Below are 25,635 nucleotides of genomic sequence, written 5' to 3'. Positions count from 1 at the left end.
CAACTGCCTTCAAAAACCAACCTCGGTAAATCACAAAAGAACCAGAACATCGTTTTGCAAACCATGCAACCTTCGAAAACCAACCTCGGTACATCACAAAAGAACCAGAACAACATTTCTCAGAAAACTGTATCCGTATATGGAGAAACAGTTTCTTGGACCGAGAAATGAAAACGGCCGTACAAAACGCCATTTTCCATGCCATGCCATTTTGTGTACGTTTTTTTTTGGAAACGAAAGCTCCCGTCCTATTTCTGGTAACATAGGTTTTCATCCATGGATGAAGTGATTCTATTGTCAGTCTGTTCCAACTGCATGTAATTTAGCTTCCTCTTCTTTGAAGGCAGCTTCTGATCGTCCATAAATTTGACAATCTTCTCCTTTTCTTCACCTCGCTTGTTACAACTTGAAGACTGATCAGATTCGAGAGGAACTCCCCGGCCAAATTCAACATTCGTAGACCCCAGGCACAATGGATTAAATATATAGACAGTCAGAATATAGAAAGATTTAGAATTTTGAGAATCATCTAGATTGTAAACATCTGCGAAATTCTATCTTCTGAACTTGTGACTTAAAAAAAAATACATATTCAAACAACAATATAATATACCTCATTTTCATCAATGCACTTCGGTTGTTGAACCAGAGATGTGATATGCTAAAAAATTGAGAACAGTGTGTGTACTAGAATACTAAAGTTCAGTTGTGAACCTTCCATAGTTCTGACGAAGGCATTGCAGCTAGAATCCACTGTAGTAAGCACCAGTTTTGTCCTGTCCAACAAATTCTCGTTGCTGTTCACATCATTCACCATCAATTCTATAGCCGTCTTTGCCAAGCAGGCCTTCTATTCCCAACATCCCTGACATTTGCATCAGCATCTGTGTAATAACTCGGACTTAATACAGAGAATGCTACAAACAAAACGACGAAATAATCCTAGTAATGCAGGAAATCCAGACACAAAAATGTCAGGGCAGACAAGCTGAAACAACCGCTGTTGCTGCGGTTGCGATTTTTATAAGCTGGTGTTTTTACAGTGTTTATTTTCTCTTACCACATGGTCGTATTATTCAGAAACATTAAGACATGTTTCATTTTCATGCAACATGTTTCATTTTCGTTTTCCATGAGCATGCCACGTTTCATTTTCAGTAGCTTTCATGTGATCCTACTAGGCCATCGGTTCAACGTCTTGCATACGATGTGTAATCCGTTATCGTGGAAGACTCACATTAACGGGCTAAGCAAGTTGTTTACACCTGTGATGGCGCCACCACTTGCATCTGTTGTAAGCCCACTATAAACATGTTCTCTTATCACTTCCAGAAACTCCTAATAGAAATAGCAATACAAGCTGGGATTTAAGTCTAAAATAATTAAGTCTTACCATTATTTTTTTAATTCGTCATTAATAAGATTAAATGTCATTATAATCTAGAAATAACAATTTATTTATACATTTGCAATCGGAGGAATCACAATTATATTTATATATTTGCAATCGGCTTTGTCAAGTGAAAAGAGAGCGGCGACATAACATTAAGAACCATTTAAAAATGAGAAATCTCAATTTGTCACTATTTCTTATCAACCCACAATATCAATTAAAAAATGAGAAATCTCAATTTTGCAATGTTTCTTATCAATCCACAATATCAATCATAAGTTACATAATACCAAGCAATAACACGTACATATGTAAAAATAAAACAACCTACATAAATTCAATTACAAACCTGGAAATGTGAGCAATTGAGGCAGCGGCCTATGTGCCGAAACAGAGGTACCATGAAACACTGGAATTCAGAAGATTGCGCTATTTCCAGAACTTCCTCCCGTTGTCCCAGGAACAAAACTTCCTTTTGGCTGTTTGTGACAGGCCAATACCTTAGTAGACCCCTAATAACAGTATCCACTAACGTGAAATCATTTTCCACAAACTGAGTGATACAGTGTGATAGTTGTTGATGATAGAGAGCAAGGCATTTAGGCTATGCCGACGCAAAAGAGCTCTGCTTAAAAAGAGTTTATGTTCCTCTTTTAGAGGTGATGCAAAACCATTTATTATGCTACCCAGAATTTCCAACAGCTCACTAATGCCATTGTGTCTCTTAGTTTCATAAATAAATTGATAGAATATGTTGTTAATTGCTATAAATGGTCGATGCATCATATATTTTCCATAAATGCGATGCAATATAATTTTTGCATACTCTCTCTCTATCTAGGGTCTTCAGAATCAAATAGGTTGAGCAATTGTTGTACAAAGAAGCGGTCTATATACCTCTTGGCTAATCTGGGATCTGTATCTGCAGAAATTATATATCGCAGCAAGAGTTCATACACTATCTGCAAATGTGGCCATGCAGGATCCATACAGGGATCTTCTTCTTCCCGGTCAAATTTGTCCAATCCTGTACTTTCATGGCAAGCTGGAGGCAAGGAATGAAAAAGATTTGAAGCAAACATTTGGCAATCTCCCCCTGAACTCTTTCTGTGAGTGTGCCTGCTCCATACTGAACATAGTCAACAAGCTCCAGTAAGGTTTGCCGCTTGAACTCTTTGTCTGCAATATTTTCTTTAAGGTTTGAGAAATCATATTTGAGACAGCAAAGATTCAATTTTTTAATCAAGATCCTGCCTTTCGAACCAAGGAACATCACTTAACAATGGTAAATTTGCAGTGGGGCTTAGACTACCATTGGCAGAATGATCAGATTCAGCATTAATCACATCATTCTCTTTGATTGGAGATGTCAACGGGGTAACTACAGAGTTCAGTGCCACGAAATCCTTCACAAGCTGACAAATCTCAGCTCAGAAGCATATACCACTAACACAATATTCAACAACAAGCTTCAGCGACTGATCATTATATGGTTTTTTGTTACCTCGGTTGTAGACATGGGGATATTTCTCTTCATTCGCAAGCCACTGCTTGTTTCTCTATCTCGTGTATCCTTAGAACCAATTTAGAAGCATATAAATTTCACTAACAAACCAACTGTTACAACCACAACTGGAAAAGGTCATCCACAAGCCTATTGTGCCAATTCAAGAGATGCTGCAACATCTGTTGAAGTTTTGGGCTTGTAGAAAGTACTAGCAGGGACAGATAAAGCCAAACAATTTTAAGTTGAAAACACAAAGGGGCAAATCGTAAAGCTAACAAAGAACGCAAGAAATTTGTGAAATTCAGGCCCCTCATTCTCTCTACTTCGGCTCCAAGCTCGTCTTAGTCATCTCTTCTCATGATATGGCAAGGGAGTTTATGAAGACTCGTGATCTGCTTTTTGCCAGCAGACCTCCATCAATTGCAGGTAATTACTTGTTGTATAATTATTCGGACGTCGGCTCTGCTCCATATGGCCCTTACTGGAGGCAAATGCGTAAGCTCTGTGTTTTACAAATGCTGAGCTCCAAAAGAGCAATAGAGCAAGCAGCATGAACATATATATGAGCTATAAATTCCTCCTGCCAAGTCTACTAAGAAACTCCTAATCGTCTTGCTAGGTCTAGTTCTAATATTTTTCGTCCTACCCTATGCAGGGACTAGCTGCCTTGCAGCTCCTCTTGTTTCATATTGAAACGATCACAACAAAGGGACAATGATGAGAGATATTTTCAAAAACACAACCCAAGAACTAAAACAATGTTCTTAAAAAAATTAAACTTATATAGCATCCACCTTCCATCAATTAAAATTATCATATACACTAAATCTTTAATAGGAAGCTAGAAACACAAGCAAACATGTCGACATATTGAATAGGCCTGCTAGCAGTGGGGCCATACTTGTATGGTACCAAGTTAAACCTATCGGGGTATTAAACAAGCGTGATGGCAGCGGGGCTATGCCGGGTAAAACTCGCATAGGTTAAGGCAAGGACAATGAACCCCATACTTTGGCTTTTATGGAATGATTCAAAATTTCTTATAAAGACTAATTCCTTGATGTTATACTTTAAATATATTACTATGTTATGGGACGTGGGATCACGACAAGTTGTCACATATTTTTTACACTGTTCGAATTATTATAGGTTTTCCACAAAAAGGGAATATTTAATCTACTAACATTAATGGCATGTATCAATCAAATATCATTTTATCGACTCTTACATTTATCCATGCTCCTCAATGATTATCATATCATTATTTTTATTGATGGGTGTCGTGTCAATTAATCACTATAATAACAAATTTCATATTTCAAAAGAAATCACTTAATTTAATGATCGACTTTTCGTTAGCAACTAAATCAATAAATCACACAATAAGTCATATGGAGGTACAATTTTTATTCTTGAGATCTAAAATGATCGCATTATTGACCTCCCATTGCCATTCAAATTAATGTACTCACTAAATTATGACAAACATTCAACTTAATTGGTGGGGTGAAGGTATGATTTCATAATGTTATCAATTTCTCTTGTTATGTCTGCATGTTGTACCATTACTCGCGAGTTGTAAATACATTTATGATTAGGAAATCTAGAAATCTAGAACAACCCACTTCAGTAATTCACATAGGTCTATAACCATTTTACAACTCTCAATGTAATTTGCACATAAGTATGGGATTTTAATCGATTAGATATTAGTTGAGTCATATACAAGCTACATATGAAACACCCAATATTTGGAACTAGGTAGAATGGGTGCAGTATTTCAGAAAAATTCAGGGTTTTGACAGAGAATTAGAATTCACGAAAAATTTGAACAATAGAATGAAAATGGTAAAGGCTTCAGAAGTTCAAGTAGATGAAGAAGCTATAGGTAAGGTTACATGGCTCGCAATAGCAGGTGAAACATAGTACAAACCACATACCTCACTCCAAAATATAGCCTTATTGTTCCTAGATTATGCAGAGGAATTGGTAAGAAAAGAGAAGGGGTGTAACCCCAACTCGTTTTGAGAACCTTGAAAGAAGATGAAAAAAATAGTCAAAAGATATATCACATGTGAAGGCAGACATGATGTGGTTAGAGATTTCCACATTAATTTGTTGGGGTATTTTCGATAGAGGGTGATTTTGAATATTCCCTTTTTCTTGAAATATATGTTGCATGAAACAATACTTTGAATTATAAATGCCAAATAACTTTCTGTAATCATAAGCCATCATGGATTTATTAAATTATTAGTTATGAGGAGATTGCAACAAAATCAACAAACTTCAGAAAACTTCATTAGACTAAATTAAGAACCTATAAATAAACCAAATAATGGCGAGGAACTTATTCCAAACATTTCTATAGAAAACCCTGAATTTGTTATAAGTAATGAGAATTGTGAAATTGGAAATACTAGCGACAACCCTAAAACCACAGTGAGTAAAGGAAATCCCGAAATCATAGTCAAAAGTATTTATTCTGAGGAAGAAATTTTTGAAATTGATGCACAAAAAGAGGATGAGGATAATTCGGTTGATTTGTTGATGCTAGAGTAGTGAAATTCTAATGTAAATAGAGAAGTTTGGAACAAAATATTTGTAGCATTAGGAGAACAAATCATAGTTGCACAAGTAATTCCCCAATTCAACACTCCTGAGGCTAAAGGTACTTACTCAAGTATATCCCACTCTAAGACTATTCATTCTAAAACCATCTATGCAAAAACTCTCCAAGTTGAATTTTCACAGTTGTAAGGTGCAATACCTACATGTACTCCATATGAAATTTAACAATATGAACCTTCACCATTAGAAACTCTGGTCACTGAAAAATATATTAAGATAGAGAATCAAATTGCCTCCTTTGTCACTATCTTACATAGATGAAGGATAAGGTCATATCGATTTTATAAATTTCTCCAAGGCCATAGTTTTTCCCCTCTTGTGTTTATAGGGAAGTAAACATTCTTTTCAGGAGAAATAGATTTTATAGAGGAAAATTCAGGATAGAAAGGAAAAATTTGTCACGATCAACCCATACAAGAATTATTGGAAACAATGGTAACTTTGAGTCAAATACAAAAATAAGAAATGATAATTGGCTTACACTATAAAAGATAAAATTTGCATGTGTTAGCACTTGGATTGAACCTCAAGCTGAAGGAAGGGAATGCGAGGGTAACCACAAACCATGCTTAGCCAAGTAGCTAGCCCTACTAGGCCAGGAGAGGGCTCTCTCCGTAAGGATATCATTCAAATTGACTGGGTCTAGGAACTGATATTAGGCTAGCTATAGTAGCAGAAGGTTTGAATTGATTTTTGAAGGGTTTTGTTGGATCAGGAGGAGCCAAACAGTTAGGGCAAAGAAATTAGGTCAAAACTGCAGGGTGTTCAATGGGGCAAGGTAGGCACAATGATCAAAACCTTAGGGTTTGATGGACCTTAGAGTTTGATCGATGAGATGGAAAGACAAATGAGGAGCTAGGAAGAGTAATTAAAACCTCATGGATTTTTCTTAAACTAAAGAAAACACAGGCTGTGAAATGTCTACCCAAAATAGATCATAAAAGTTATGGATTCTGCCTTTTAGCCTTGTATACATTCACATAAAGAGTATGAAATGATGAAATGGAGTCAATAATACATTTTAACAAATGAAAACATAAGAAAACTGAACTGAGCATCATACCACATGGATCCCAAAGAAATAGCTGCAATTTTTCATTAATCTCCTGCTATAAATGGTACAAAATGATGTCTATCAAATCCTAAGCAATCCCAGTGCATCAAACCCTTTACAATGAGAAAGAAAAAGAAGATATAGACCTCAATTCAACCTCTTCGCATCCGCAGGGGTCAAATCCCTAAGATGAGGAACTAATCCATCAAAATATGAACAAGATACTGGAATCTAGATAACCCTAACAACTTGCCTCTAAAAGGGAGGAAAGTGATTCATTTGACTTCAAGAGAACGTTTGATCTAATGAATCTACCCTCTAGTAACTAATATTCATCTTATTTACATGCATAGTCACCATTTACATCAGTAAAAACATCATGCATGAGAGAAAACCCAAAAGTTACAGTCATGGCACAGTAAAGTGAAAATTTTGCAGAAAATTGTCCTATGCATAGCGTGAGAAGGCTATGCACAACACGTTTTGCATGGCCATTTTGGAGGCCTTCCCGGTGTCCAAATTGAGCTTATGATAGCTCATTGGAAAGCCCATCCTATCTACTTTCCAAATATTCCTTTATATTCCAATTTGGAGTTGATTTGAATCCTAAAAAAATGGATTCTCCCAAGAATTATTCTATGCATAGTGCCATGGTCAAAACATGTGCAAAAACATGATTTTTTAGGTGTTTTTTTACCTTTGGGCTGACTAGTTTTGCTCCAAAATCTTAGAAAATATAAAGCAAGCATGATTACATCATTAGGAATCCAATGGTGGTATTCTTTTCGCAATTGGATGCTCCTAGGAAAATCACAGCGCCAGTGGCACTTTGCATAGAGCCAATTTAGTAGAAACATTGTCCTATGCGCAGCGCTAGAAGGCTATGCGCATCACTTTGTTCAGGCCACGTCTGGAGGCTTTCCCGGTGTCCAAATTAGGCTTGGGATAGCTCGTTCAAAATAGTTTTGAGTCTACTTTCCATATCTACCTTTATTTTTTAATTTGTATGTCATTTCACTTGTCAAAAACTCAATCTTCCAAAACTGGTCAAAAATGTAGAATGAGGGTGAAAAAATGTAGAGCGTTGTTGCAGGCAACTTTTGGAGGTCTTCCTAAACTGAAAATTTCACCCGTTATAGTTCATTGGAAATATATTCTAGTCTAATTTCCATTTGACTTATCAAGAAAGTCATTTGGACACTCCATCTAGAAGAAAAATTGATTTTCCTGTGGTCACTCCAGAAGTGTAGCAACTCTCCTGTGACACCTGTAGTTTTGACATTTCTCCAAAACCATGACACTTGTGTAAATAATGAAGGAGGTTTTTCTTCCCTGTTCTATTATGGACAAAAACCTCTCTCACTTTTGTCAAATTCATCTTTGCTTCGTTAGAAACACAGTTTGAAGAAAACCCGACCCTTATGTGTGGTGAATGACTTGTCCCTTGGAATGAATTATTGACAAATGATAGAGACCTGATGTTGATGATATGAAATGGTCTCATACCTGATGATATCCATTATGCCTCCTCTACTGAGATATCTCTGATTCCATAGAAAACCCTAGCTCAGTGGGAGAGGAAATTAGGGTTTAGTGAAGGGAAAATAGGGGATTTGTAGAAATGAAGGGAGATGAATGGGATGGGGGATTATAAATTATTAGGAACATTTGGGGAGGTAGGGAGGGATGTTAGGAAATAAAGGAAAGTTTAATTTCAAATATTGAGTGAGGGTAAGCAGTCCAAAAGGGAAAACACAGGCCTAGCCTAAAAAAATGTAAAATTGTAACATTAGGCTAGGGTTTGTGGGAAAATGGTTAATTCGAGGGACATAAGTGATGGGAAGTGTTTAATAAGGTATATGAAGGGTGGGGGAAGGTATATTAGCATTAGGATATAAATTTTGTGGATTTTGTTATCATGGGATTCATGGAAACAAGAAAAATGCCCTCAAAACCCTAAGAGAGGGAAATGAGCCTTAAAAGCACAACTGAGGCAACAAGGTAAAAGATGACCCACTCACTTACAAATTATAGTTTGAAACCTGTAATAATGATGAAAACTCTTTGAATGAAGGCACACTCAGCTGACAGGTGACATGGACCAGTACCTGGAAAACTTTGGAAGGAGTGAAAACAATCCTAGACCTAATACCCAGTGACCAAATTTTTACTTGAAGACTCACTGAAATGAAAAAAATTAACTTTGACACCCTAAGACCACTTTGTAAGAGCATGTTTGATCACTGGTGGAAGGCTACAATTACTGACACTAACAACATGCAAAGGAAAAAGGCCTCAAAAAAGTACAAGAATCATCCGAAGATAACTTAGATCGAATTGCTAAGAATATCGAAGATGCACATGTAATAGAGAAAATGGATTTATATCAAGAAATAATTAGTGTAGAAGTGGTGCATACATTAGGAATGGTGGAATATTTGTAAGGATATCTAAGTATGGAGGAAGGAACAATTGTAGTTACTTAAGAAAATTTTATTGATTCTTCAGTCGATATAGTTCAAGAGTTTCCCACTAATATTTCAACAACAATAGCTTAGACTCCTCCCATTGATTCTTCTACCATTGCAATTCACAAAAATTCCACTGACTCTGCAACTACTACAACTCAAGAAATTTCAATTACTACATTTAAATAGTTTTTTGTTGATTCTCTGGTTGATGAAGTTAAAGAACTTTTTGTTAATTCTCTAGATGATGAGATTAAAGAATCTCCTATTGATTATTTAGTTGAGGAAATTCAAATGGAAGGCTATTCAACTTCATCAACCAGATAATCAATAGAAAAATATTTGATTGTAATAGTTGCAGAGCTAGTAGAATGCTCTTGAGTTGTATTAGTTGCAGAGTGGGTGGAAGTTTCATGATTTGAAATGGTGGAAGAACTAATGGGAGGACTATGATGTATGCTTGTTGAAATATCAAGGAATCCGTTATTTATTCCTCAGTTTCTATGGTTCAACAGAATTCTACTGAATCATCGACAACCATGACACAAGAACCCTTTATTGACCCCTTAGTGACTATTACATAGGAACCTTGTGTTGATTCCTTAGTTTCTATGGTTTTTTATCCTTCTACTATTTCCTTAGCTATTATAACTCAAAGGATTTTGAATGATTTTCTAGCCACTAAAAGTTTAAAGTCCCCTGTTAATTTTCCAACGCTATAGTTTATACTCCACTTGTTGTTTCCCTATCTGTTCCCTATAGATGTAAAAGTAGAAGACACAGACAAGAAAATTTAGAAGTAGGGAGGGACAACATGAAGAATAGGCTTTTCAAAAAGGTTGTCACCTTGAAAAGGGAAAATTTTGCTTTAAAAAGGAGGATACATGAATTAGAGGGACAATTAGAAAAAGGAAAACAAGCATGTGTTGGTCAGAAGAGAAAGTTTCCTAGGCAATTTAAGGTTAGTAAGAAAAGAAAAGTCTCTAAATATCTAACCATAGAAATGCATACAAAAGAAATAATTCCTACGGATACATGAGTGGAAATAGATGTCGTGCTTCCATATTCTCCCCTGATCCGGGAGGTTGAAATACGAACATTAAGGAATATTGTAGCTAAGTATCAAGGGCAGATGGTTTCTCAAGATGAATATTAAAAGTTGTCTAAAGGATTTTATACATTTACACATGTGGAATTAGAAACAACTAAGCACTTGGTTGATGCACTAAAAAATATCTATGAGTTGCAAGAACAAGTTCACAAATTGACTCAAGAAATGGATGGAATTTGTTCCATGATCCTAGATGTCCTGTCCTGCACAACTCCATGACGCAATAATGCTCTATTTCTAGTGGAGAAATATCTAATGCTCAAGATTTAGGCAATACAACATGGATTTCCCTATGAGCTCACTAATGTTTAAATTTCATACATGTTTTCCTTAAGTAGAATGAGTGTGTACATTATCCTTTATGTGAACTTTATATGCATAATTTTTTGCTTATGGAACAAACAATTAAAATATTGCACCCTTTGTTATAGACATGCAACTTCAATCCCTTATATTTTTTCCTCAAAATCATATAAAATGAAATAGTCCTATAATACCTACGAGTAGAATGAGGAAAATTGTGATTTATTGGTTCGAGGAGAACTTGAGAATGCATTCATTACATTCTATAGTCATAATAGGTTTTTCTCAAGAACCAACTGTTTTCTCTACACTATAAAAGATTCATTTGCGAGTATTGATCTCATTCCTTGACTATCTGAAAGACATCAAAGATGATGTAATAAAAGGGGATAGAATGAGATGGATGATATATTTATTAGTGGTGGAAAATATGGAACCCTTTGGCCTCCATAACTTCTAGTAATGACTCTCCTAATTTCATGTCGATACTACTACTCTAATGGAGGCACATGTTAATTGAATGGGATGTAGGTATTGGTGCCCCATGATTTGGTGTCCCCTATCATGTTATCGATCTGATCATGGTTTTTCTAAAAAAATGAGTACTTGGATATCCAAGAAATAAAATACAGGGCTATATTCAATTACATAGGAGAAAAAAACTATGAAGCTTACTACTTAACTAGCTTCCATGTTAATTTTTTTTTTCTCAGTCTAGAGATTAATTGCATGAGGACATGAAATCAAGTTAGTTGGGGGCTAATATTGGGCCTTTTAATTGTTATATTTTCTTCGATCTAACTTCCTAAGTATTTTAATTATTCCTTGTTCTTGTTTCCTTATATTCATATTCATTTCTCAATATGGTTTCAACTTTTCTAATTTTGTTTTATAACTATGCTTTAATGAGATAAACCAAAAATGTTTCTTTATAATTCAGCTAATAATTGATTCGAAAATATCATTTTGAAAAGAAGGATTGTGAAGATATATGGAGAATGACCATGTTGAAAAACGTCATGGCTAATTCAAGTGATGTTCTTCCTAATTGAAGAATTAGTTATAAGACAAAATTCTTGGTTTCTTTGTTGAATATAGGAGAGTTAGCATAATTTGAAAATAATGTTATGGGAATGTTCCATTCTTAGGAATGCTCCTTATTCTGTATATTTTTTGTTACAACTCACCTTTTTGTAATATAAAAACAAAAGAATTTACCTTTGGTTTTTAGTTGAACCTTTTGTAAAAGGAAAAACTATGAACAAATATTTTAATTGTAATCCTTTCTTTGAAGGATTGTAATGAAAATACGTCCTATCTGATTTCAACGTTATGAAATATTTCCTAATATGAACTTTTCTCAGAGGCAACATGCCTTTGAGCAGTTCAGGACCACTTCCTAAATAAAGCATTGTGTTATCTTTGTAAAGTAAATTAGTTTAGCATTTGTTGTTTCCTCTTCCTGAATAGTAATTTTCTGTTAGATGTTTAGTAAAGAATTTTTATTATGCTTCCAATAGAAATAGATTTCATAAGATTATGTCATTTTGTTGTTTCCTTGATAGACGATAATTGTTTCCTCAATTTTCCATTGTTGTTTCAATAATTTTCTATTTTCATTTCTTTATTGTTATTTCCTGAAGAATTGTTGTTAAATTAGATTATTTCCAATATTATTTTATGAATTCTTAGGTCATCAATAGGTTTAGAATGAAGATTAGTTATGTTTTTTCTTAGTTATAACATCTATTCAGTAATTAATTACACATTTGAATTTCCTTTTTGTAATGAAAATTGGTTTCGTTAGATGTAAAATGATTTTTTGATAATTAGGATCAATTTCCTTGTGTAAGAGTAATTTATACCTTAGATTAACTCATATAGCACCACAATTAGTTCTTGAAAGACTCTTGCATAAGCTTTGTTGATTTCTTTGAGATAGAAACATGGATCACTCGATTGATAGATCAATGCTTACTACTAAGTTGCTTTCAAGCAATAAATAGTCTCGAGACCAAGGTTTTGTTACTTATTGGAGTAGTTTTTAGATTTGTTTCCTTTTTATTTCTACCACTATTTTCCTTCCTAGCCACGCACGTTATATGGCCTTAAACTTACACCTGAGGGAAGAATCCACCAGAAGTTCATCCAAGGTGTGTGTGAAACTTATTACATTTTATCTTTAATATCCAGCCATCATGGAATCAAGTATGCATCTACAACTTGTCATTAGTATGGTAACACTATTTTTGATAGCCTCCCCGACAACAACGTTCGAATTTTGGGACTATTAATTGTTTAAAATAAAAATATCTTCATCTAACATTAATCTATCAACCCAAGGATTCATATTTTTATTCGAAGGCAGTTGGAAAAATCTATTCTAGGCACTACTAAAAACCAAATTTGGTTTTATATGAAGTAAACTAAAATGAGCATATTTCCCATGAAATGTAAACCATTCTACCTAGCAACAGAGCACAATAATTGATCCCAAAGTGAACTTTATATTTAAATAAAATCAAACCTTGTGTGGAAAAATGGAATTCAAGCATATATCTTATTGCTCATATTACCCTAAATCAAGCTTAAGTCAAGGAACAACATAGAGAATCTTAATTCAATACTTTGATTAACTATTGTTGAAATGAGCCAACATACATTAAAAAAACAACATCTCAAGAAATCTCAAGAAACAACAATAGGAAACTATAGGAACAAAAATAAAAACCCAAAGGAACAACAACAAAAGACGAAGGAACAACAAATACCTACTTAGGAAACAAGAATTAGGAAAAATCCTTTAAATCTTATTATATTGAAAATATAAAATAAATTTTCAGTAGCTATTCACTACTTAGATGAAGGAACATGAACCATTTGAAAAAGGAAAAAAATACATAATTAAACTAATTTATTGTACACATGGAAGACACCACTTTGTTCAAGAAGTAAGCTGAAACCACTACGAGTTAAACTTACTTTTAAAAGAAACTCAGATCAAAATATAATCAATGAAAATAGAAATTAATTGATAAGTATTTTCATTATGATATTCAGAGAGTAAGAAAAATCAGAACTTAGTTCACTATTTTGTCTCAAACTTACACATTCTCATCAGCCCACAAGGGGAAACTTCCTTTGTTTTTATCATACGAAAAAAGGGAAGCTACAATAGAAGATCTAATAGATAAGGAACATCCTGAGAACTCTGATTCTCAAGATTCTCTTCCTAAGCTAATATGAGTCTTCTAGCTTTTATGGAAGAGCCAAACATTCTCTCATTGTACCTAACTTCATATTTGGGAACAAATTAACTTGAATTAACTAATAAATGACTTTGATACACTCACGTTGTATTCATGTTAATAATCCCTATTTGTAACAAGATCTTATCCCATAAGTCATTAGCTCAATTTATAAATAAAATATAGGTTTCATGAGTAGATTGGGTGAAATCTAAAGCTATTGTAATGAAAAGTGTAGAGGATAAAAAACAAGGAGAGAGTTACTAACATGAGATAACAAGAACATGAAATAACCAATATCTTCCTCATTTATTATGGGATTAGTGTCTCCTTCGGGTAGGTTCTTGAAAAATATTTATGAGTTGATTGCTACAAATAGTGGGAGATGGTGCTTCCAACAAGTGGGTGCTTGGAAAGAAAATAAAGGTTGGATCATCGTGTAGGTTGGTACTTGCAAAATATGATGGAAAAATAAGTTGGTGATTGCATTTACATAAAAAAATAAAAATTATCTATGGTTTTCTCCCTATATAGGTTTCCACATATACATGGTGTCTCTATGCATTGCATATGTGTGTTATGTTGAGATTATTATTGTGTTTTGATTTTATGGTTAATTCTTGAATGTTTAAATAGATATGGTCATTGTTAGTAAAATTGGCTAAAATATTTTAAAAGTTATAAAATATTGAATCACCCTAGAACCCGCCCTCTTAGTATTTTTCTAGTTTCTAACAACTGGTATTGTAGTTCATTCCTTCAACATTATTCTAGAAACTACAAGAATGATTTAAACATTATACATGGCAATCCATGAAGGATGATCTACAAATATATCTCCTTCTTTTAATGTAATGAACTATACCTTCTATACAATCAGAATGAGGACATATCTAATGTCCCTTGGTGCAGATGTCATAGATGCACTGGCAAATGGCTATGAAAATCCACCAATATTGGTTGATAGAGAGGAAAATTTTGAGTTCTAATTTAATTCCAAAGCGATGTATTCAATCATAATTGGGTTGCCTAAATCATCATTTCTTAAATTTATGCACCAGAAGATTGTAAAAAATGTGGGATAGGTTAAAGACAAAATATAGATATGACGTTAAGCTATAAATAACCAAATTACAAGTCTACAGGACAAAATTTGAGTCAATAAAATTGAATTATTATGATAACATAGAAACGTTTTTCCTTCAAGTTAATTGTTTGAAATGAATTCCATTATTCTTAAAAATGATGTACATATAAATGTGACATACAAACTATTAGATTCAACTTCCAAGGTTTTCTCACATGCAATAACCATTCACTAGAATCTTAATAGATTAGGTGTCTATAATTGCCCCCCTAAATCTCAACGGGTGTATATGAGAGTCCATGAAGAGAGCTAAAATACAAAAATCTAAAAATGAACGGAAGCCAGTGACTAAATGAGCTCTCTGAAATGATTGTTTTTAATAAATAACACAAATCCAATGAGGTGAGAGAAGTCAATGTCTCAATTAGTGGTGCTTTAAGGATAACAACCAACTCTAGGAATAAATCTCAAAGCATATCCTGTAATAGTTCCAAATCATGCTAGAAGTTGAAGTATGATGCTAGTGGAAGTGCTCCATGTTAACGGTTTAAATATGACCATAAACTAATGTAACACAAATAGAATTATTTTTCAGGTGGTGGCTTGAGGTTGTCCACAAACAAAGAAGGCATGCTTATGGAAACTAACTTTGTCTTTTGCTATAACTATAAATCTATTTATGGCTAACTCTAGATTTATGCTTTGGTACCTAGTTGTGGTTTAGGATGTAGCTCAAGATCACTTGATAAATATTTCAATGATGAATCTTTGAAGTTCGTAATTCACCATCAGTCCCCCCCATCAGATACAAGGTGAGAAGATGAATAAATTTTAACTTCTAGACTAGTCAATACTCAAGAAAAACTATGTTGTATGACTAGAATATATTCTTGGTTTTTGAATACCATTACCAAGGAGCGATCCATCTAAGTTGAATCTTCATTCTTACAAGAGTTCTGTTTCTAGATCACCCATATAAATGATGAATGTGTTCACTACAATTCTTAAAGGGGTGAATGTAAAAACATTGATCATTCATATGGCTAATCCAATCACAATGTTCGCATATACAAATCTATTGTGTATGTGGAACAAGAGGAAGTGAAGAAGAATCATCCCAAACAAATCCAATGCTACAAAATTGGAAGGGCTTGGAATTGTAGAAAATATGAGAGGAAGCATCGTTATCATATATAGCACTCGTTCTTTTCCTATTTTTGATGACATCTTCATAAGGTTTGATGACAGGCTTGGGAAATCAAAGCCGAAACTCTACATATTTATGCAAATTTTCTCCTAAAAGGACCTCACAAATTTCATTATTTCTAACTGTTTATTGGGAGTGAGACTCAAAAATGGTTTTGTTTTGAACAAGAATCAATTAAAAATGAGAAATCCTTTGTTATATTTCATCCTGCTATAACTAATATTCAAGTTGTAGAAACTTCATCTTCTCTTATGCATTTTGTAAAGAAGTCTAAATATATGATAAGGTTTCCTTGTTGATTTGGACTAGGTTATGAAAAATTGAGATTATTATAGTGCTTATTAACTATAATACATTAGTAATTATATCCATTTTATAATAACTCAAACTAAGAAAAATAGCGGTGCCTTCTTCACAATTAGTTAGAATATCGAATTCTCTGAAGGGAATTTCTTTGATAGACCCCCACAAATTGTAGGGATCTAAGACCTTCATTGTGGTCCTAAACACATCAATTGTCCTTGTAATGAATGGATATCCCTTAAAAACATATTATTTAGTGGTTATAACTCTATTTTATCTCTCCAAAACAGTAAGGCATGGGTTTCCACCAGGCTTGCCCCTTGTATTTTCATCCAAGAATAGTAGGGAAATGCTTGGTGGTATTTCTTAAAATCTGTAGAAATGAATATGATCTCAAAATTTCCTTTATAAATAAGAACGTGGACCCTTACAATCAAATTATAGTAATAATTTTGAATATAATGAATAGATGTTCCACTTATGGAACAAGCATTCGTGGAGTTAATATTTAACTATGACCTAATTTGCAATATGGTGAACAAATATAACAATTATGAGTTGTAATAATTCTTGCCAGGATTTTGTTTCACTGTGTATTAAAATTTGCAGGCATGTAATAATTGTAATTATAGCTTGAAAAAACATTATTACATTCAATATGGTTAAGAAAAACTAGGTTTGGTAGTTGCAATCTTATTAGTCGAAACAATGTCATCGTTCACAAAGGTGATCTATTTCTTGAACATGTTCGGAATGGATCTAATGACTTCTATATGGGGGTGTAATTGATGTAGAAAATATTGGATAAATATAATTCATACACCAAAGATGAAATTCCTTCAAGTCCTAATAATTCCAATGATCATTCGGAAACTGAGTATGAAATTACAGATTATATTAGAAAGGTTCGAGAGAGGAAAGAAAAAACTATGTACGATAGTTTCCTTTGGAGGTCACATGCACTAGAGGAATATCTCCCATCAAAGTCACTATTCACATTTAGATAGTGTTGATGGCCACTATAGGCTAATATATCACCAATTTGTGGAAGCTACATTGATCATGCGACTTCCACATATTATCTCCTTCACACAATCTCGTATACATCCCATAAAGCTAGTTACAAATGAAACAACTTGGAAAATAATCCCCATTTTCTATTAGATTCAATATATGGAATATCCAATAGTTCTAACAAAATAAAACTTTCTAGATTGTCACATCCTATCGAATGAAATCAAACTTGAGAAACAAATATCCTATTTGCATATATTTTTGTGTCACCCGAGAATGAGAGAAGGTTTCAGATGAAGTCACCTACTAGAATGATATATCATGGATGAGTAATAAAGTTAAATGTTTATCTTTCAAAAAAATTAGGGTGTCACAACCTTCCAAATATTTACCTACTTCAATCCTTATGTGTAATTCAATGCATATACCCCATTTTTCCAAACAAATTGCATAAATTAGTATAATTTACATATCCAGCTAATAATGTCATTGATACTCCAGAAAATATCAAAGTTCCATACCTATGAAATATGACAATTATTCCATTATTTAGTTAATGATATCTATTAAAATTAACCACGTAGCACAAGTTATTTCTAGTCATGAAAAATTAGCTTGCATGAAAAAGAGGTCCTTCAAGCATTGAGATTCTTTAGTGCCACAAAAAATGGTCTTTGAAACCCTTTACTTACAACCTTTTGTCCATATCAAAGTAAGTCCCTTAATGTGTTTCAGCATAGCGTCGTAGTTCATAAAACATGAACATAATATGACCAAAATGAGACCATTTAGGATCTGTAGAACTTACAAGAGAGAAAGAGTTGATAGTGTAACTTTCAAGTGACACTTTATTGGCTTCAATAGTCTATTTTGAGTGGCCTTGAATACATAGAACAACCAAATGGTTTTTTCAATGCTCAAATTCAGGGCCTTATTTACAAATTCTGCCCAACATACATGAAATCTCTTTTTCTCAGGCTATTATAGGCACTAGTCTTCCTTGTATTATTGGTGTGTATTTTTTTGGCTAATTTATGCCCATGATCTCACTTGACAAAGTATTTTTCCTCAATTTTCACATATAACCTACAATATTTCCTTAACAAATTCTCAGTGCAGGCGGTTCAACATCAACATGTGCCATGATGTACAAAGTGCACAGACAGACACTAGTAAAGTGAACTTGAGCTAGGGTTGGAGTTGACTTTATGGTTTTGACTCAGGGTACCATGGCAGGATGTGCAGGGGGGAGTGCTGCTTCTTCCTATAGTCAGGTAGTTACAGAAGGAAACAAGGAAGTAGGAAAGAAGAATTTCAAAAAATCTCTAGAGAAGGTATCAGAGGCAAGAAGCAAGGGAACATTTGGAAGGAATGAACTTCAGGATCAAGAAGGGGATCAATAGGAAACAAGTAAAGAAAAGGAGAATGGAGGTAGTGGTGAAAAACCAACTTCCATAAGGACAACTGGGGTCTGAAAACCCAAGTCAAGCATTATCCCCTAGGTCATATTGAGCGATCGAGCGATACAAGTGCATAGGGATCATATGATGGAACATGCAATCATATGCAAGTTCATGGGGTTATGGCCAATAGAGAGGGCATTACATGTCTGGATAAGGAGCCATTGGAAGCCAAAGGGGAAAATACATCTACATCTGGGTTCTAAGGGCTTCTTCACAGTGGTGTTCATAGGCCTAGAGGATAAAGATAGAGTGTTCGAAGGGTGGCCATATTTCTATGCTGTGACAGGACTCGACATGCGGCCATGGATGATGAACTTTGTCCCAGAACATGAAGCATTCACATCAGTACCAGTTTGGGTTAGAGTTTACTCCCTTCCTCTATATTATTGGCTACCAGAATCTTTGAGAACAATAGGTAAAATGCTCGCGCATTTTCTAAAGATCTTAGAGGAAAATCTGAAAGGAAAATATACCTCCTTCACCTGAATATGTGGGGAAATAGACTTATCTATATCCCTTATGGAAGTGATAATATTAGAACTATATGATGAAGAATGGGTGCAGACTGTGGACTATGAGAACATCCCATTTAGGTGCCACAAATGCCATGAACATGGGCATCTATTCAAAGACTGCCCAATGATCAATATGGAAGGTAATGGGAAAAATACTGTGGATAGAGATCACAAGGGTTTCACCAAGGTTGGGGGCAAAGGGAAAGGGGGTAAACATCCACACAAGAAGATAAATGAGGAAAAACATAAAAGACAAAGTAGTTTCAAGATCCTAGAGGAAGAAGAGGGGAACAAAAATACAGTCCAAGACATGGAAAATATAACCAAGGAGCAGGATGAGGAAGCTGAAATGGAGGATATCACAGTAAATAACTAGCAAAAGGAGGATCTACCAGGTTGCATGGATATCAGTAGGGACCATGAGATGACTCCAAGTGAAGCGAGAACAGAGGACCATGAACTACAGGGGATTCTAGATAGGGAAAATCTAGATCTAGAGAAATTTCTGGAACAAGGAAAGAACATAGGAGTGGACACGCTGCCGAAAGAGGATTGTGATAGAGTACAACAGCTCTTTCTATGGAAGTAATAATTGAAGGGAGTTGGATTCAAAAGGAATCATGAAATTCGGGAACCAAGTGGGGTCAAAATTATGGAGAATTCACAGGCACAATCTCCAAAGAGCTTAGGCGGGAAAAGAGGAAGAAAAAGATAGAATGAGCTGTTGAATGAATGTGGGAAACTATTGATTAACTCAGGTAAGATGAAATATCTCACCAATTATTCTTTTACAAACCTTTCTTAATGAATCTCACAACCTAGAATATTAGAGGAATAGGAAACAAAAGGAAACAAAGGAATCTCAGTAACACAATGAAAGAAGAAAAACCAGATATGGATTCTATTTAGGAGACAAAATGTTCGATGGATAAGATAATAGAAATTCATAATAAGTGGTTAATAAAGTATGTGTATATAGAGGTTAAGGAACATAACTCATTGGGCGATCCTCACACTGTGGGATCCACAAAAATTGGGAATCTTGGATGCTGAAGCATCCAGGAACTATCCTTCCTTAGTATGTCAACTTGTAGGTGATAAGGAGATACACATGATCACAAATGTTTATGGACCTCAAAAGCAAGCATACAAACTCAAGCTTCTTACCTCACTAGAGGATCTAAGAGTAAGACATCACAATATGCCTTGGATCGTTGCATGAGATTTCAATATGATAAGATCTCTTTCAGAGAAGAAAGGAGGTACTAGACAGCTAGGTAGAGACTCCATGGCCTTCTAGAACTTCATCATGAACATGGGACTGGTGGACACTGAAACAATAAATGGAACCTTCACATGGAACAGCAAGAGGGGAGGGGATTCTCAAGTTTCTTCCAAACTTGATAGATTTATTATTTCAGAGGACCTCCTTCTCATAGGTCCTACAATGACAGCTTCCATTCTACACTTTGGAGGATTGGATCACTAGCCAGCATAGTTGGAAGCCAGCTTTATGGGCACACCGAGAAACATACTTTCAAGTTTGAAAATGTCTGGCTCTCACACCCTGAATTCACTAGTAACATTGATAAATGGTGGAGAGAGGAGTTGAAAAGTCAAGGCACTAAAATGTTCATGCTCCAACAAAAACTTAAACATATCAAATCCATACTTAAAGCTTGGAAAAAAAGGAATTTGGTGGTATCTTCAAAGCCAAAAGAGAAACTAAGTAGAAGCTCCAGGAGATCAATCAGATTAGCATCACAGATGGCTTCACCAAAGAGTGGCAAAAATGAATTGACTCTATGCAGGAAGAATGGAAAGGTCGATGCTTACAAGAGGAGATTTTCTGGAGGTAGAAATCAAGGATACAATGGATTAGAGAGGGAGAAAGAAATACAAATTTCTTTCACAAATCTACTATGGCTCATAGGGCACACAACAAAATCACAAAGATCAAAGATTCTCAAAGGATTGAGCTAGTATCTCACAATGATATGGAATTGGTCCTTGTACAACACTTATTCAATACTGCAAAGGATCCATTGGAGGATAGATCCAGGTTAATTGACCATTTCACTCAGTATATCCCTTAGCTGGTTACTAGAGAGGACAACCACAATCTTAACAGGGTAGTGTCGGAAGAGGAGGTCACTGAAGTAATTAATGAAATGAAGAATGGAAAAGCACCAGGCTCGGATGTATTCAATGTAAACTTCTTCAAAGCCTGCTAGGAAACAATCAAACAGGATATCCTCCAAGTTGTGGAAAACTCAAGAAAGTCCAAAAAGGTTCTGAAGGCTCTTAATGCTTCCTTCATAGCTCTGATCCCAAAACAAGAAAATTCCATGACTCCGGATGGTTTTCGACCCATAGCTTTATGTAATGTGGTGTATAAAATTATTTCCAAAGTAATATCCAATAGACTCAAGCCCCTTCTACCGTCTCTCATCTTGGAGTAGCAAACAGGTTATGTGGAAGGAAGACAAATCCTCAACAATATCATCCAAGCTCATGAGGTGGTACACTCTCTCAAAAGCAATAAACAAGCAAGTATGATCATTCAGTTGGACCTAGTGAACGCATATGACAAGCTAAGCTGGTCTTACATAAGAGCAATTCTAAAAGCTTATGGATTTGATCAAAATTGGATAAGATGGGTTATGGCACTAGTCACCACGACCAGTTTTTCCATGCTACTTAATGGAGCTCCATCAAGAACATTCACAGCCTCTAGAGGACTCAGACAGGGAGATCCACTCTCACCATTCCTCTTTGTCCTCATGATGGAACGGCTAGGCAGAGTGATCAAAAGGGAAGATGTTGAAGGATTAATCCATGGCATCAAACTCGCCTCAAATGGTGCCGCAAACACTCATCAACAATTTGTGGATGATACAATGTTGCTGAGCGTACCCACAATCAAGGAAGCCAAAGCAATCAGAAACATCTTAAATGACTTTGCTATGGTAGCAGGCATAGAGGTAAGCCTTAATAAGTCCAAAGTCTTTTTCTTTAACACTAATATTGCTATTCAAAGAAACATTACCAGAATTCTTGGATTTCAAAGGGAACAGCTACCTTCCAAATATCTTGGCATCCCTCTTACTGACAAACCTCTAAGCAAGAAAGTGTGGGAGCCAATATTAAATATACTTTAGGACAAGGTCAGAAAATGGGCATGCAGGTCTCTAAATTTGGCAGGGCACCTTGTGCTCACATAGGTGGTCTTGCAGGAAATTCCCATTTTCATGTTTTCATCTCTTCCTGCTCCTCAAGGCATTAAGCAATAGATAAGAAGTATACAAAGGGACTTTCTATGGGGTAGAGGGGAAGAGAAAAAGAAGTGGGCTTTAGTAGTCTGGGACAAGCTTTGCAAGCCCAAAATCCATGGTCGTCGAGGGCTTCATGATCCTGAGACCCTCAGCAAAGTTTCGGGAGCTAAGCTTTGGTGGAGATGGATCAAGGAGTCGAATGCCCCTTGGGCTAAGCTTTGGACACAAAAGTATGCCAAGTATTGGCAGGAGAAGGATCATGTTAGAATGTCATGGCAAATCAGGGTCTCACATATTTGGAACCTTCCTTGGGAAAATAAAAGAATTATTCAGCAACACTGTTTCTGGGAAACCTGAGCAGATGACCTTGCTCCATTTTGGGAGGACAACTGGCAACAAGAACCCAACCTTTATAGGGATGACTTAGCAGATCTCAAAAGTGACACAGATAGCAAAGGTTTGTTTTATGTAAAAGATTTCTAGGACCAAGGAAGGAATAATGGAAAATGGAGGAATTAGAAGGTTCTATGATACAATGATGAGAGTCCTTTGAAGGCCAAGGTAGACACTCTCACCGAGGATCTAGATCTTAGAAGGATTCTGGTTTCCTCCTCACCTGACCAATTAAGATGGGGAAAGAACACCAAAGGTAACTTTAACCTCAAAGAGGCTAAACAAGACGTTACAGGATTTAACTTTGTGAATCTTGATCAAGTCTAGAAGAAACTATGGCAAAGCCCCCACTGGATGAAAATAAAGTTATTCATCTGGCTAGTGCACCAAAGGAAGATCTTAACTTGGGAGAATCTCCTAAATAAAGGCTTCATTGATCCTTCCAAATGTTACCTCTGTGGCTCTCATGAGGAGACGATTGAACACCTTCTCAACCTCTATCCTTTCACTTCCAGTGTAGGACTGGGTGGCCTCAATCTTTAGAGAAACTGATAGGGATAGTGTGAGCATATCCAACACTTTGAAGAACTAGAGGAAGAATTTATCAAGGAATGATATTATTAATAAAGCCTAGATTTTGGTTCCAGGCTTTGTCATCTGGAATGTTTGGAATGAGCGCAATAGTTGGATCTTCAAAAACAAAACAAGAAATCCCCAACATATAATTGATCAAATTCTAAGGCATCTCAAAGACACAGTAAGAAGCTTGTTCAGGACTCTTCCTAAGGATATTCCTCTGCCCCAAGAGAAGAGTACTATACATCACGGGTCTCCAGTCCATCAGTCCTGTGTGAAGAATAAAGGACATGAGCCTAATAAATATAGGTGTTAACATTTGGAAGTTCCATCCTTATGGTTTCTTAAAGGTTAATATTGATGGAGCATCTAAGGAAAACCCAGGATTAGTGGGCTTTGGGGGTGCCATAAGCGATGATCAGGGGAAAATTAAGAAAATCTCCCATGGCCCCTTGGGGAAGGCCACTAATAACATGGTTGAGCTCATGGCATTAAAGAAATACTTGGAAATCGTGGTGGATTCAAATTCACACAATGTTATAATTGAACTAGATTCAGAATTGATTATTAGAGTGGCCAAGAAAATATGCAATGGAACCTCTCCAGATAAAGTGTCGAAGCATTGGAAGATTTTGCAGGTTTTTCACCGTATCCACTCCCACCTGCAAACCCTTAAAACCATTAGATTTTTTCATGTGAAAAGGAAAGCTAATATGTTAGCGGATCGGTTGGTGAACAAAGGAGTCACCAATATGGACAAGGATTCTAGGTATGCTTGGGATTCGATACCCACAGGCAAATTGTGGTAGGACTGTCTCTGTCAAGTGACCCAAGATATGGAACTATGGACTAACAGGATGGATCGAAGGGATCTAGGAGACAGGCAGGAGGATGGAGAACCCTAAACCGTATGACCCTATTTGATTTAGCTATTTTCCAAAGCTTGGAGTACTTTTGATTGAATGTTGAAATTATTGAATCTGATAGTATCGTAGGTTTGGTCATCTGTTTTCATTTTGCTTAGTTGGTGTTTGACAGAGAAGCTGGGGGGACTGGAATGGCTCAAGAACTGCCCACTAGACTAGACTGATGCACATCACCTTGGTGTTTTCATTTTCGTGAATCAACCGATTCAAAACCACAAGTGGTATATCAGGCGGGGTCCGAATGGTTTCTTGTTTTTTGAGGTTGTCCTCTGATTCCACTCTTCGTGCGACACGTTACAACGAGAGGTGAGAGAAAACTTCCCTCATCGGGTGGTTAACTCACGTGCTTCTCGTCCTCCTGATATTCAAGAAGGTCATTGGATCTAGTTCGGGTGATCAATGGTGGCAATTTGTTTGTGTTAGTTTGTTGGGAGTTTCGGACCCAAAAAATATTTTAGTGCTATGCTTCTAATTTTTGTCAAGTCTGTTTGAAAGTTTTAAGTGTGGTTTGTGGTGGGACTTCTTGTGGACACTCGACAGGTCATTTGTGGCCTTTTTTGTGGCCCCGATTTGGTGGACTCATCTTCCAATATTTTCAAGGTTCATTTGGTGCACACCAACACTATCATTTGGTCTATTTTCCTAATTGTTTGGTGGTTCTTCCTGGTTTTTCCTATTTAGGCTTCTCATGGTTTTGGGTGAGTGGTTCAGTTTCTACCTGCCTTTCTGACTATTGAACTCTAACAAAGTGGGTGCGGCTTCATGTAAATTATGTATTATTGGCTAGCTTAATAGAAGTTCCTACTCTTACTTGATCAAAAAAACATCAACATGCGCCATAAAAAATCAAACTCGTTGTTGCATCTAAGGTTCGAACAATAATTGACTAGCCTCCATGATGCTTCTATTTATAGCCTCTATTACTAAATAAAATCATAGCCCCTACTCAGATAATAATAAAAATTGCAATAATAATCCAGTCTTTATTCACTCATATCATGGTTTATCTAAAAAATCCAAAATATAACATTTTGCAGTATGATGATACACCAAAATGGAACAACAGTTCCAAAATAGATCAATGCTTTCTTTCAAAGGACACAAGTGCAAAAGACACAAGAATTGGGAGGCCAAAAAACTAGTGGATTAGGCTATTATACA

The 25,635-nt window shown here is 35.5% G+C and overlaps 1 pseudogene; it reads right to left on the bottom strand.

Moving 5' to 3' along the window:
* Window positions 1–822: 822 nt before the first annotated feature.
* Window positions 823–25,635, bottom strand: part of LOC149146756 (serine/threonine protein phosphatase 2A 57 kDa regulatory subunit B' beta isoform-like) — a 47,110-nt pseudogene continuing 22,297 nt past the window's right edge.

This window comes from Pinus tabuliformis, chromosome X (genome assembly GCF_031772625.1).
Source record: "Pinus tabuliformis cultivar Carrire ecotype Pingquan chromosome X, CPIR1, whole genome shotgun sequence".
Taxonomy (NCBI): Eukaryota; Viridiplantae; Streptophyta; class Pinopsida; order Pinales; family Pinaceae; genus Pinus; species Pinus tabuliformis.
The sequence above is the reverse complement of the archived record's forward strand: the minus strand, read 5'-3'. Positions and strand labels throughout refer to the sequence as shown.